General features: G+C 46.5%; 1 pseudogene; it reads right to left on the reverse strand.

Annotated features, from left to right (window-relative positions):
* Positions 1-12,491: 12,491 nt before the first annotated feature.
* On the reverse strand, positions 12,492-13,580 carry LOC109734702 (uncharacterized; annotated as a pseudogene).
* Positions 13,581-14,164: the final 584 nt, after the last annotated feature.

The following is a 14,164-nucleotide window of genomic DNA, read 5'->3' on the forward strand; positions in this document are numbered from 1 at the left end:
CACACCGATATATAAATAGGCCAGTGAAGCCAGCGAGCTGGGTTGGGATGAATCTTCCTGCCGGTGTCGATCCAATCTGATCCGATCCGGCATCTGCGTGCGTGCCATGCATGTGCATAGCTGCAGGGATCACATATCTACTTGCTTGAAAATCAACTACGTACAGTACAACTTGCTAGATCATTAGATTAAATAAATGTTTGCGTGCATGGGCAATTGATGCGGTGTCCAGATCGATCAGCACGTATGAGCGTCCTTGTTTGACCGCCGGCATGTTGCAGATGCCTCTTGCCCCCCGTGTTTGTTAGTGCATCGTATGAATTTGTATAGCTAGATAAGAGTAAGGCTGCTTATAGCAGGAGTAACTTAGATAATAGCACAACGCACCTCAATGCAATGTTTAGCTACAAAAGCTAAACACCAATGCATTGGACAGAGTAGTTGCTAAGCTTTTTAAATGTTTGGTTAATATTTTGTTTTGAAATGTTTTTACGTAGAGTGTTTTGTGTAATATATTTATATACAATATCTGGAAGTATAAAGAACAAAAATACAAGGGAGCCAGGCAGCGCCAAGTGTCCAAAATATTAAGTCGCATATCAAATCGCGTAAATCCGCGAATATTCACGCGAGCTCACGCGCCATAAATGAGTGTTGCTGATGCCACCTGCGCGGTTGCGCCCCGTGTTTGTTAGTGTAATGGTTATGTTTGTATATCTGTGTTTGTTAGTGTAGTGAATGCGTTTCTATAGCTGGATAAGGCTGCCTGTAATGCGAATATCGTAGCTAGTATCATGCACGTGAAACATAGTTATAAACCAACCAGAACTACAAGGGAGACACAGTACAGAGAAAATAAAAAGCAAAGTGGGGAAAACAAATACAAGGAGTTAAACACAGCAACCCAAACGCAAGAATAACAATGAGCAAAGCCACATGGCACTATTGCCAAGGTCAACGTTGCGCCAACGAGAACTAACAAACTAAGGTATTGGGAGGAGGGCACCACCATCCAAGCCTAATGCGGCCGCCTACATCCAAAGGGCCAAAAACTCGAGCAACACACAATCTGGGTCCGTCTCTGCAAAGGGCCATAACCCTTTCACCCACACTTGATGTGTGCCGCACTGGTGGCCAGCAAAGTTGTTCCCACTAGAGCCCATATCAAGGTGCTCAAGCTGACAATGGAGAAGCAATAGGAATAGACCCATAGGCATAGATCACCGACCATATGAGCATTGTCGTCGGCAGCGGCAATACAGAGCGTCAATGAGAGCTGTCGAAAAATGGGGCATATCCACCAAGAATGCTGAAGAGGGCATCACCATGCATCGGTCGACGATAGCACCAGGAGACGAGCAGGTGTAGCCGATACACCAAGCCATCTCGCACAGACTTCAACTATCGTTCGCATATGATTAGAACCTCACTGGCTTCTAATTATGAGGATTAGAGGGTCTAGGTCAAGCTTTAATTGATCAACCATTCATCGGTCGACGATAGCACCAGTATACAAGCAGGTGTAGCCGATACACCAAGCCATCTCGCACAGACTTCCATTAGCGTTCGCATATTATTAGAACCTCACTGGCTTCTAAATATGTGGATTAGAGGGTCTAGGTCAAGCTTTAATTGATCAACTAGGACCAACTATAACTAGAACTAGAGAACTAGAGGAGGCTACAAAACTTGTGTGTTCGAAGTGCCAGATTCTCTAGTATATATAGGTTCGAGGGAGGGGGGAGTGGGCGCCACAAGGGAAAGGAATCCCTCCCCCTTTGGCTGGCCAAGGAGGGCGGAAGCCCCCTCCAATTCGGCCTCCCCTTCCCCTTTCCATGGGAAGAAGGGGGCCACCCCGTTTAGGCCCAAGTGGCTGAAGTAGCCTTCCACCACTTGTCCTTTTAAGCTTGGTTCTACGAGCCGGCGAGTCAAAATCATATGAGGTGCCAAGGGAAGATTGGTGTCGCTGCTGCAGGATTTTTTTCCCGCTTGTTGATATCTGTTAGGAGCAAAGAAAGTAGGATTTTGATTATATAAGCAAAGTAATTTCATTTTCTCCACAAGTTATATTTCAATTATTTAAAAAAAGGTTGTTTCAAATATTTTTTAGAAAGATTCCACATTTGAAAAAGTGACTTCTATTTCACAATGGTGGACTTCTATTATTTCAGAATAGTGTTTTCAGTTATTTCACTAGAGTTTGATTCAAAATGATTCGTCTTTCGCAAAACTAATTTCAATTATTTTCAAAAAAGTACTGGATTTGATTTATTGCAAAATGATGATTTCAATTATTTCATTATTTACAACATAAGGATAAATTTTGAGCTATATAAAGTATGATTGAAACTGTGAAATTGAAATGAGTTGGAAATGTATTCAATACTGGTCTTATTATTCTTTTGAACACAGTATAGACGCAAGCGCTCATACATATGCGCATACACTCACCCCTATGAACGCGCACACGCACACCATACCCGTATGAGCAGCTTCGAGAAACTGAGCCGGCATATCATCTTGAGATTTGCGAAGTGACCGTAGGCGCCTCGTCGTCAACAGGAACGTCTCGTCCCACCGAAAGCGCATCGGCAGAAATCCTGAAATAAATCGAGGAATAATGCGAGCACCAGAACATGAGCCCTGGTCGGCTGGGGATATCACTGTCCCGCTAACCATCCAACCACAGGTTGGTTCGCAACATTAGTCTTATGGTGGAGGTCATGTCGCATGAGTTTAAGTTGTGGCACTTGAAGTGCAAGTCATTTTTTACTTGATTACATTCAACCGATGAAAAAGATACTCTCTCCATTTTCATATACCAGGTCATAAACTCAAATTACAGGTACCAAGCCAAATTTAATACATGTTTTATAATATACTATGTCCGTCTTGGTGTATAAGTCATTCACGTAGTTCTTGGTCGACACTTTAACTATCTAAATATGTATTTTATGTGAGAAAAACTACATCCGTGTAAAAATCTAGCGATATACTTTTCATGACATATAACACATATTTAATTCGTCAAATCGATGACCTAGAACTACACGAATGACTTGTACACCGAGGCAGAGGGAGTATCTTTTTCTTTTTCGTTTACTGGAATCATTAATACACTTCATGCATGCAAGAAAACCGAGTGGAGGAAGTAGCTAAGTGTCACTATAACTGCATGCATGCAAGTATTAAACAAGTTGCTACTACGAGAAAACATCATTAATTTTTGCATCGATTACTGTTCGTGGCCTTGTCTAGATGCAAAATGTATATTTCATAGTGGCCTTGTATAAGTAAATGGAGGGAGTAATATATATTCTCGTCAAATGGAGATGCTGGTTGGAACACCCATCCCCATCACCGTTTTGGCACCCATAGGATCACCGTCCGATCGCCTTAGCTGCACATACGGCACAATATCAGGACCATACAGTTTTTTCCGCTAGGGGTCCCTGTTCCACTTGTTGACCTGGACCTCGATCCTCAACACCCTTTCCGTGATCTCCTCGAACGCGTGGTTGATCTTGCCATTATGTCGCCACGCGGCTCTTGGTACATGCCCAAGTACTCCCCCCGATGAGTGCGAAGAGAGGAGGTCCAGTATCGCCATCACCAGGGCGCTCTGGTGTTGGGACGAGAATGTGTCCAGCAACACCTTGTCCGGCGCCTCCATGAACGCGTGCATGCCATTGGGGCCCATCGCTGACAATGCACCCTCTTTCTCCCTCTTCTCTTCTTCTGGCTCCCTGCCCTCCGCCGTTGACGCCAGGAGACCGACTCCTCAACCACTTGCTTCTTTTGGCCCTGCTGCCGCGCACTTTCTAAGGCGGTCCTCCTTTTCATGTATGTAGCGGCACATGAAGGAGCAGAATTCTGGGCCGTAGCCCAACAGAACTGCGGCGGCGGCGGCTTGCTTCTTCTTCTCTGCGGCTTCCTGTCCGGCGTGCTCCGTCAGCATCACCAGCAGCCCAGGTCCGCCTCCTCCTCCTCCTCCTCTTGCTTGTACCTCTTGCTCCCTTCCCTCCGCCGGCCCCGCTAGGAGGCCAAGCCCTCCCCCTCTAGCTTCTTCTCCCTCTATCCCAGTCCGGCACCGTTTGACGCAGGCGTCAATGTCCTCCTTGGGCTCGTTGCGTCAGTCTCCGATTGCCTTTTCTCCTGCCCTCCTCCCATGGGCTCTGACGACAAGCAGGGCTACGCCCAAGACTACGCATGGTACAAGCTTCATTGTTTGACCGCCTGGATGCACGCCACCTGTTCCCCTTGTTTATTGTTTGTGCCTTTTCCATGGATCTAGCTTCCCCTAAAAGGAAAAGACCAGTTCAATAGACACATAGTGATGCAAGGAGTTATTTTTGATGCTTAACCATATAGTGAGTTGTCTTTATGGTAGACATGTAGTGCCGTTCAGTAAGTTATGTCACTGACAACAACGAGAAGATGTTGTTCAGTAAGTTAAAGTGTGTCGAGGTTTGAGGGCTTGTCCGGTGGGTTGTAGCATCGATGGTGATGCCGTGAGTGAAAACAAGATGGCGGGTGACCATCTGTGTGCCTCGTTGAAACAATGTAGGCCAACGTGCAGACGGACACGGAACAACTAAGTTGATTTCCTGCATAAGGCTATGTGCTAATATGTGTATGTGTGGGCAAGAAGAGGAGCGGTACATTGAGCTAAATGAACAACCCGTGAATCACCAACTGAATGAAGACCACAAAGAGTACAAAAAGACAAGTCAAGATTAAGGAGGGATTATTAGCAAGCAATCTTGAGTTAGTATTAAACCTGGTTATTATTTGTCATGCCAAGGCACGAAAAGTTGCCATAGAGTGCCAGTTTAGATCTTTTGCTAGTTGGTCCTAGCTAGCAGGGTCCCTCGCAGCATGCATGATGGTTCAGTATATTTTAGGACTTATTAGTATCCATGTAGGATTAGTAGTCTCAAGAAGTTGGCGTACGTTCTGAAATTTTTCCTAGACCGTACGGGGTGCGTATTAAGAGACCATGCTAGGTTATATGTATTTCCGAGCTCATTTGAACGTTGTATGGAACCCCTGAGCATTTTGTCCATTTTAGTGGCCTGAAAATAAATTAACGCTTAAAATTAGAGAACCAACTCAAAAAGTACCAAAGTTTGAGTATGAGAATTCCAATGATGTGTGTTAATCACAGAATTTTTAAAAAAGTTTAACTGATGTAAAAAAAATAGAGTTGTGTGTGGAAAGCAGTGGTTTCTGTTTGAAACCGTGTCATTTCACTCGAAAGTGTTTGGTTTGTAAATGAAGTGCATCTAGTTATTGTCGTAACCCTCTCAAAATTTTACCATACCCTACAGAGATCATACGGAGACCCTATGTCAAGTTTCATCATTTTCCGAACACATTTGCATGTTATTTGAAACCGAAGATCGTTATGCCTTTTTAGTGGCCAAAATATCAGTTAATACATACAAATACTAATCCATCTTAAAAAAATCCAGAATTTGGGCACTAAACTTCCAACGGTGTGCAGAGAATGGCTAAAACTTCTTTTATTCTGAAAGGGAAAGTGATGGTGACGACCCTGAGAGTGCGGCAGCACACACAGATCCGCAGTGTCACACTTGAGAAAACAGGATCGGCAAGCTAGGAAAATGGAAAATAACAAACTAGATAATAGAACGAAGCACGCACTCCACATAAGAGAAGCAGCAGGATGGATTGTTGTCCTGCGGACGGCTTCATCTTCTCGTCTTCTTCACTTCCATCGACATGGCGAGGAGCCCAAACTGCTGCACCCCTCCTCCTCCTCCTCTTGCCTCTTCACCTCCTGTGGCCACTTGCGTTCTGACTAGCACCCGCCGTACATCTCACAAACCGCCACGCATCCTATGATGCAGTACGCGTAATCTTGCTTGTCGTCGCAGATGTAGCGACAGTAGTATGGGACTTCTCCGCTTAATTTTTCTCCTTGTGTCGCCCCATGGACCGCCTGACGCTCGTTGGCCACGTTGCTGGAGCTGCCCAAGCACGAGACTACGCAGGATGGCATGTCGTCCATCGCGTGCCGGCAGTACTCGCACTCGCTTGGGTCCTTGGCCGCCGCCATGAGCACGAGCATGGCTAGGCCTAGGGCTACACACCACGCAGCAGTGACGCCGTTGCTGCGCTTCATCTTGGAACCCATACCCATGGCTAGCTAAGTGGCTGGCTGGCTATTGCTTAATTAGTTGCAGGCTGTAGCTAACAAGGCAAGATGGATGGACTGATGAGACGAGCACTACACACATCACATATATAGAGGGTGGCCACCAGATGGGTTACCCAAGTGAGAGTCTATCGTTACTATCAGCTCAGATCTGGCATCTGCGCGCGTGGAACGCACGAGCTTCCATATGCATAGTCATATCTAGCTGCTTCAACACCAACCACGTATTATTGATCAAGTGGATCTGCTACTTGCCGACACATTACTCAGTTTCCGGCATAGCAACCAATGCCACTCAAGAACACACACACATACCAAATCCACATTGATGTGCCCTGGGCAAAGAAAAAAGTGACCTGAAGACTGGCGCAAATTAATGGCGCCGAATAGGCCAAGTTCAAATGATCAGCTTCTATACATGCCGGAAGCCAAACGGTGGAGGAGTAGTAGTGAGGCAGACGTGGTGGTGCGTGGGTTGTCGAAGAAAGAGATAAGAGTGATAAGAGGGATAAGAGGGATATCATTGGTTAATTCTCTTCTACTTGACATGTTTCATCTTTTTTTGACTTCATGTGCATTTTTGGAATAAAAAAAGATAAATCTATTTTCAGGGTCCAATCTTGGCACTCCCATTTTGGAATTCCTGTATTTTCTTTGTATAAGGCCTAAACATGGGCTCAAGTATACAATTTTCATATTTTAATCCAATTTTATGAAATTTTTCATGCACTTAATGCTTATATATAGCAAAATGAGCTAGAAAAGTGCTAAATTTTGACATGAATCATGTAATGGTGTATCTTCTGTGTACAAAAAAAAATCTGTGCCAATGGGTGAAACATCAGTCGCGTCGCCTTCAAACCAAACCCGTCGCTCTTGAAATCATGTTTCTTCATCGGAGATGGTCCACTTTCTAAGCAATATACATCATAAATTTACTGAAACCTTCTCAATTTTTAAACATGCCCTACAGGGATTGTATGATCACTCCATGCCAAGTTTCATATTTCGGGGAGTTTTTCTTCATAATTAAAAACCCAAAAAACTACATGTTGGTGGTCAAATCTTGGCACCCTAATGTATGGAATTCATTTCCTATTCATGAATAAGTCGTAAACATAGAGTCAGGATAAAAATAAATGGTAACGGACGAAGCATTGGTCGCATCGCTTTCAAACCAGACCCGTTCCCACTCGAAACCACGATTCTTCCTCGGGGATGGTCCGGTTTCTAAGCAATGTACGTCACAACTTTTGCAAAGTCTTCTTCATGAATCTGATCCATCTTAGCTGACTAGCTGTGCGTGGTGTGTAGCTGACAGTGTAGCTGGATTGATGGGCTGTGGAGAAGAGGACACAGACATATATAAAGTGGTTCGTCTCATGAATCTGATCCATCTTAGCTAGCATACCATGGCCAGCACCACCTGCCCATGCAAGAGGTATCGATCCGACATCTGCGGGTGTGCAATGCATCTGCACAGATGGATCAGACATCAACTTGCTATTTATGTATATGTACGTCTACTTGCCTCAAACTCTAATAGCTACTACTTGCTATATTTGATTAGAAGAACTGTTTAAGCTCACTACGGTACAAGCTTCATTGTTTGACCGGCTGGATGCGTGCCACTTGCTCCCTTTGTTTATTGTTTGTGCTCTTACAATGGATCTAGCTTCCCCTAAGAGCAAAAGCTGAGCTAAACAGACATTTTCTTCAATCAAGCGGCGCTCACCCTCGTGTAGCAGTGCGGTAAATTTAAAGTGTTGTTTTGGACAAATGGTAGATTTTAATACTTAAAATGAATCATGAAGAGGATACAAGTAAAATGAGCACACACCTTGTCTCCGCATAGCTAGGATACATACAATGAACACCAACACACACACACACAAAAAAAAACTGCCAGCGAATACAAAGTCATAGAAAACTATGCCTAAGCAAGAGAAAGTGAAAAACCAAGAAGCGATCAAATCTGCGATCAACAAACTAGAATAATGACCATATCCGCGTGAACCATCTCATGACACCACAAGGACAACGAGGGTGCTCAACAGCAATGCCTTCAGGAAGGGAGCGACGTTCAAGCGCGGCCGTCGCCGGCCCCACCACCAAAAGTCAGAGTCTAGGTTCTCATCCTAAAGAATAATTCTGAGCATAGCCGAGCAATGCCTTCAACAAGGTAACGATGCAAAACCATCGCCATTGCTAGGTAAGACCACCTCGGGTCAGGCCTAGCTAGGTTTTCACCGCACAGCTTGAGACCGGGTAATGGGGGAGCATCTCCATCGGACTCAATCATGTGTTGTGGTCACCACTTCTCTGCAAGTTGCCACGGAGCCCCTCTTTAGTTCTTGTCTTAGGCTGTCCTAGCCAGTAGTGTCCCTCGTACTCATAGCATTCATCATGGTCCAATCCAATTAGGACTAATTGTCCGTTTAGGATTATAGCAAAGAAGTTCGGTTCTTGCCGTAATACTTAGTTGATTCTTAGTAGGTTAGGTATGGGTTGTTTGGACACTATATATGCATAGACATATGGGTTATGGCATTCAACCATAAAACGGGAAAAGATACAAGCAAAAGAGAGGACTTCGATATTATCGATTCATTGATGAAATCCAATTGGCTCTAGACTACCCGCTGCTGGTTCTGCTGCGCTAGTGTTAAAGCATGGCCACATAACCGAAGTGCACCCACGAGAACAGAAAGAAGGCGTTAGGACGATTTTGTGTCGCAAATTATTGCAACTTTTTTATTTCCAAAGGGAAAAAATACATGCCTGCCACGACGATCCTAAAGATCCACACACACACACACACACACACACACACACACACACACACACACACACACACACACACAAGATGCTGAAGGGAAGGCTTGTACACGTGAAATAGAAGGGGTGCCAAGATAAGCAAAATGGAAACAACAAACTATAGCTAGTAATGTTAAGCCTGACAGATACGCATGCACTTCCTGAATTTGGCAGAATCTGGCTCAAATACCTCACGGCAATGGTCTTCGCAGGAGAATGGGTCGTCTTCGCCAGCTTCTCGCTTCATCTTGCGGTCTTCTCTTTCCGTGCCCCCATCGGTCGCCAGATGAACGGCGCCATTGCCGAATACGCACACAGCCATGCACATGAAGTAGGAGTCGGAGGATGGATCAAAATCTTGGCAATCAAATTCGCAGTCCTGGAAGATGTTGCCAAGGTCCTTGGCCACCGCCCCGACGACAAGCAGGAGTATGCCTAGGACTACACACCAGGGAGCCGCAGCACTGCTGCTGCGCTTCTTGTTGGAACCCATGCCGAAGGGCTATGTTTAGCTAGCTTTTTGGCTGCTGCGTAACTATGGCTAACAACGGAGGATGGATGGACTAAAGTGGCGGGCACACACTCAAATATAAAGAGTCTGGCTGGTGAAGCTAGCTAAAGTTTCCTTTAATGAATCTGACATCCATCTATTTTCCTGCCGTCCACCACATGGGCCACACAATGAGATCCGACCTCTAAGAACGTGCAATTCAGATTTAACTTGCTTTTATCTAATAGAGTAGTATGTGCTATATGTACATCCACTTGCTTCAGAATCAACTACTAGGCACACCTCATCGGATTAGATTGAAAGTAGCTGCGAGATGAGATGCTCCTTGGTTGGTTACATGCATATAGTCACCAGCGTCAGGTGGATTAACGAGCTGCTCGGCTCGTTAAGCTCGTACGTGTTAAGCTCGTGATCATTAAGGCTCAGCTCGTTAAGATTAACGAGCAGATAACCCTACTCGGCTCGGCTCGTTGGAAGCTCATTAAGCTCGTGAGCGCTCGTTAACAGATTTTGATGTGTTGCGGTCTACTAGATTTGTGTGTAGATGTGATTTTTGAGAAGAAAGATGGTGACTATAAAAGGATATGCACAAATTTGTGGCCTCCTATGTAGATTAAATGATGCTCATTATTCCCTTGTATTTGTGGCCTCCTATGTAGATTAAATCTATAGTCAAATGATGCTCATTATTTTACAATACAAGTGAAAATGACATATCTATTAATTTTATGTCGACTTTAGGACTATGAAGATGAAAGATCTTGATAATTTCTCTTGATGGGTGGATGACGTGACAGAGGTATCTTCATCCATCCGATCAGACCAGACCCGACATCTGCGCCCGTGCAGTGCATGGGCTTCCATGAAGGTTTGACTGCCATCACGTGCATAAGCTTAACTGCTCGAGTATGGCGAGATGCTCCTTGGTTACATGGATGCAGACAGCGGTGGATCAAGTGGCTCAGCTGCTACGTGGTGAATGCATGTGCATGCAGCCTTGCCGCCAGATTATATTAGCATCACTCCGAGTGGATCTTAGTGCAGCTAGCGTGGAGGCCCATGCGTGACCTGTCCTCTCTCATTCTTTATTTTTTGGCGATGAAAATATTGGGAGCACTGTGAGTCCATCTGGTGAAGTTAGGCAAAGGTTTCTACTCGTACTAGACAGCCACGGCATGCACACCAAGCGAGAGGCATCTTGATCCGACATTTGCGAGCGTGCCATGCATGCACGAGCTTCAAAACGCGATCCTGCTCTCCTACGGACACGCTGCGGCAGATGCATGTGCATGGGTGCATCATATATCAACTTGCTATGTATGTGTATATATAAGCACTTGCTTCCAAATTAACTAGGTACTAGCAGCTGGATTAGATCAGCAGAAATGTACTGACAATTAGAGCGATGTGTCGAGCGCTTGTTTGTCTTTCGTACAGTAGATACATGTGCACGGCTGAACCATTCAAGCTGCTTTTATGTATACATATCCATTGCCACAAATTTAACTTGGTGCATGCATGCCAACGCATGTGGTAGACGCAATGAGGGCATCTCTCTCCTAAAACGGATATACTGTTCGTTCGCAGACTGGTCTGGTCCACTCCATTGACATTGATACCGGAGCCTGCGATCCAACCACATCCCCTAGATGTCCGTCGAAGTCCGGATAAATTCATTTCAAATACATAGTAATATGGAGCAAATTAAAGTGCGGCGTTCGTAGTACCCGATCAGGAGCAAAAAGAGGCGGTTGTTCATAGTTTTTACATGTGCCCGGTCATAATAGTTCCAGCCTGGTTGTCCACGCAAAAAACCGGCAATTTTGTCATGCCGGATCGGCTGTCTGAGCCTTCTCGCTCACTCTGTCGCCGCCGCCGGCTCATCCTCATGAGCCACCTCCTTCTCAGCGTCCTCCATCTTGGCCGCCAAGCAATTCAACATCTTGACATGGCCAACGTGCAAGATCATCGCCGCCTAGGGATTCCACTCATTGATCTTCATGGCCAACATTTTTGTCTCCTCCCAAGCGGCCGAGAGCTCAGCTCTCCTCTCTTCGAGTTTGGTCTTCTTCTCTTAAAGGTTCCTCTTCTCCTAAAGCTTCTTCTTCTCGGCCGCCGACACCAAGATGGTAAACCTTTCTAGCTTCTTTTCCTCCTTCACTTCGGAGCGCTTAAAACATGCCACCCCCTTCTTTGCCAAGACGCCCTCAAAGTTGTCCGTCATCTTTGACGCCGCCCTCCGCTCCAAAGACGCCACGAGGAAGGCCCCTGTGGCCGCTGTTGGCCGCACGGGCTTCGCATGGCGTCAGCCTTCGGCGGCATCACAGGGGAAGTGGAGACGCACTGGCGGTTCCTATGGAATGAAAAGGGGCGCCCCCGCCCTAGGCTGGGGCGATGCGAGGGAAAGAGGTAGATCTTCATATGGCTTGATTTTCTCCAATATATCGGATTTACAAATATTTAGACGAAAGATCTCGATAATTTCTCTAGATGGATGGATCACGCGAGAGATCTATCTTCATCCATCCGATCATATCAGCCCCACATCGGCTCGCGTGCAGTGCATGGGCTTACACGTAGGTTTGACTGCCATCACTTGCAAGTGCAGCTTGTTTACTCCCCCATGGCCAGTCCATGCATAAGCTTAACTGCTTGATTATGGCGATATGCTCCTTGGTTACCTGGATGTAGACAAAAGCGGTGGATCAAGTGGCTCAGCTGCTACGTGGTGAATGCATGTACATGCAGCCTTGCCACCAGATTATATTAGCATCACTCTGAGCGGATCTTAGTGCAGCTAGCGTAGAGGCCCATGCGTGACGTGTCCTCTTTCATTTTTCAAATTTTGGCGATGAAAATATTGGGAACACTATGTGTCGATCTGGTGCAGTTTGCATCAATATATTTAGAGCTAGTTAGCTTGATTCCTTGACGCCATGCATATCACCAAAATTGCCAGACACATTGGGAACACTAGTGCAGTTTTTCTTGCATCACACCTCCTTTTATTCAGAAAAGGGAAAGCAGTGGTGGCCTTAAAAGCGCACATGAAATACAAGGAAAACAGAAATAATAATTAACAAAGTAGCTAACAACAAGATCGACCACCTAATTAAAAGCTTGTTAAAACAGACGATGTTGTCTGAGCAGGAGGCGGTAGCAACTTCTCGGCGACAATAGCTTCGTCAGTCCAAGTTCAGGCTAAGGGCGCGTCCTCCTCTTGGGCCCTCTTCCCACATCGCCAGACGCATGGCGTTGCAGTACAGTCGCGGAACCAGTCGCAGTGTGGTTTCCCCACCACCGTCAGCCCATCAACAGCTCCTCCTCTTGCTTCTTCTCCTCCAGTTCCTCCATGGGCCGCGAGCTGTGCGGCGTCCGGCATATTCTCAGCGTAGCAATCATTAACACATTGGGTGTAGTCCAATTCGGGATGTTCACGGCAGGCGTCGTAGCACCAGACTGGGTCGCTCAGACGGGCGACGGGGTCCTCTTGCTTCCCCTTCTCTTCTCCCTCGCCTCCGGTGCGCTCCGTCGGCATCGCCAGGAGACCAGCTCGCCCTACAACTCCACCACCTCCTCTCGCTTGTTCTTGTCCTGTCACCCTGTGGGCCACCAAACACCATTTATTTGTAGCTATCAGAACTAAAAGAAACAAAACTGATCCTGGCGACGCATGAACAGATTCAGCCAGTCTCACACGCACGCTCACAGCATGACCGTTATTACTTTTTGGAAAGGAGACGAGCTAGCTAAGCTAAGCTCACAACCAACAAAGACAGAGCAGTACTACCTACCTCCCGTACAAGCACTCATTGTAGCACGGTCCGAAGTCCGACTACGACCGGCCTTTGCACAAGGCGGAGCAGTAGGCTGCATCCCCATGCTCTTCAGCCAAGTACCCGGCTCGCCCACCACCTTCCTTGCCCGCCGCATCCACGGCGAGCAGGGCTAAGCCCACGACTACACACCACAGGGCAACGCCGGTGCTGCTGCGTTTCTTCTTGGAACACATAACCATGGCTAGCTGGCTGGTATTGAACTAATTTGCTACGGCTCACAACCCTAGCCAACAAGATGGATAGATTGAGTAGATGGGCACCCCGATATATAAATAGGCCACTGAAGCCAGCTAGAGCTAGCTAGTAGGTTGGGATGACCAACCGATCTGATCCGAACCGGCATCTGCGCGCGTGTAATGCATGTGCATAGCTGCCACTAGTAGAAACAGAGGCTTCCATACGCCCCCATTAGTCCCTAAAATAATCGAACCGCGACCAAAGGGGTCTTTAGTCACGGTTCGGGAGAAGACCCGCGACCAACTATCTGGACCCAGCGCGCTCGGTCGACAGCTGGCGGACGGGAGAGGCTTTAGTCCCGGTTGGCCTGGCCAACCGGGACTAAAGGTCCTCAGGCTGGCCCGAAGGCCTTTAGTTGCGGTTGGCCAGGCCAACCGGGACTAAAGACCCATCCCTATATATAGGACTCAGGTCACTTCACTTAGCCACAATTCAGAAGGGGGGTGGTGGGTTTGCTTTTGGTTCCTCCTATGCACACAAGGTGTTCGATGAAATGCCCGAGAGCATGAAACAAACATGATATGAAGTGTCCGAGCCACACTTGAGCTTTCTCATTTATTTTTCCTCCGCGATCGCGGT

The sequence above is a fragment of the Aegilops tauschii genome, chromosome 6 (genome assembly GCF_002575655.3).
Source record: "Aegilops tauschii subsp. strangulata cultivar AL8/78 chromosome 6, Aet v6.0, whole genome shotgun sequence".
NCBI classification, from domain to species: domain Eukaryota; kingdom Viridiplantae; phylum Streptophyta; class Magnoliopsida; order Poales; family Poaceae; genus Aegilops; species Aegilops tauschii.